General features: G+C 38.6%; 1 pseudogene; it reads left to right on the forward strand.

Annotated features, from left to right (window-relative positions):
• Nucleotides 1-897: 897 nt before the first annotated feature.
• On the forward strand, nucleotides 898-1,015 carry LOC126089955 (5S ribosomal RNA; annotated as a pseudogene).
• Nucleotides 1,016-1,769: the final 754 nt, after the last annotated feature.

A 1,769-nucleotide genomic window follows, 5' to 3' on the forward strand; every position in this document is an offset into this window, starting at 1 on the left:
ACTTTTTAGTTACCTTTTTAAATAAGTATATTTTTGCAATTTCTTTAATCTCTGTTGGTAATTTATTGTGCAGTTTCATTCCTTGGTAGAAAATGCTGTTTTGAGTTTTATGTTCATTTTTTCTTGGTAAATGTAAGTAGAGTCTAGCTCTTGTTCCATGGTCAAGGACAGAGCTGCTTGTGCAGTAATTACCAATGTTATTTTTGATGTGTACAACTGACTGATAAATGTATTCATGCGGAGCAGTTAAAATCTCCAGTGTTTTGAACAGATCTTTACAATGAGGTTGACTACTAATTGTGGTTATTATTCTCATGGCTCTTTTCTGGAGTTTGAAAATTATGTTCATATTTTGTGCATTTCTTCCCCAAAAAAGAACGCCATAGTAAAGAACTGAGTTGTACATATGAAGAGTATATAAGTAAAAGAAACTGCATGTTACACACTGATGATAGGATTCTAAGGGCATAACATGCTGATGACATTCTGTTTGGAATGATGATCTTCATCTGTTTCGAAAAGTGAAAGAACGCCTCACTTTGACAATAATGAAATGATGCAAGCAGAAATGAAATTGTGACTCTGTTAACAAAGTGAAACATTCTACACTGATAGTATCAACAAACTAGTCATTTATTGGGAGAAATGTGTTTGTTGCCAGGGAGAGTATGTTATGAAATAATTACGTAGACATGAAGAAAAAAGATATAGAATGTTAGTTTTGTTTAAAAAGTCTTAAGAGTTTTCACATATAATTTCTGGTGCATTACGTTTCAGCATGCCCTTTAACTTGCCTGCAATCTACAAAAGAACCATCGTTCTGCTCGATAAACTTTTTAGAGAGCCATAGTTCGAATCAGTAAACTGTTTAGAGAGCATTATGATCTTAGTTATGGAGGTAACGGGCCTGCCGCAGTGGATACACCGGTTCCCGTCAGATCACCGAAGTTAAGCGCTGTCGGGCGTGGCCGGCACTTGGATGGGTGACCATCCGGCGCGCCATGCGCTGTTGCAATTTTTCGGGGTGCACTCAGCCTCGTGATGCCAACTGAGGAGCTACTCGACCGACTAGTAGCGGCTCCGGTCAAAGAAAACCATCATAACGACCGGGAGTGCGGTGTGCTGACCACACGCCCCTCCTATCCGCATCCTCCTCTGAGGATGACACGGCGGTCGAATGGTCCCGATGGGCCACTTGTGGCCTGAAGACGGAGTGCATGATCTTAGTTATGACTGGTATATATTACAGCATTTCGCTTTGTACTTAACCTCATCTAGACCCACTCATTTACAATAAAAACCAATAACTGTCATTCCACATAATCGATTATATTTTTCTGGTGATACGTTATCTTCACCAATCTTAAAGTGGTGATGAAACCTTACTGAAAAAGCTAGGTGATGACGGTTTACTGTGTCAGATTGTAATGGCAACACCCTTTCATTACATGACACTTGTAGATGTGGAAGTATTTAGTTTCAGGGAGTATTGTGACTTACACCAACAGTAGGGATAAAATCTGGAATTAATTACATTCTTCCGCCAGCTAACAGTAATTCAGACTGCCTATTTGTTTGTGTGTTTGCTTAGTATTTTAACTAACATGTATTTTCTGCGTAGTTCGGTTAGTATTGCTTTATTATGCATAACTTGAAATGTCAACTGTCTGTTTAGTATGTTTTTTTTATATACCTAGACGTGTTTGGACATGAAAATAGCATTGAGACGCTCAATTTGAGAGTCCACAATAACATTTCAGGTGTCAGTT

The sequence above is a fragment of the Schistocerca cancellata genome, chromosome 6 (genome assembly GCF_023864275.1).
Source record: "Schistocerca cancellata isolate TAMUIC-IGC-003103 chromosome 6, iqSchCanc2.1, whole genome shotgun sequence".
Lineage (NCBI taxonomy): Eukaryota > Metazoa > Arthropoda > Insecta > Orthoptera > Acrididae > Schistocerca > Schistocerca cancellata.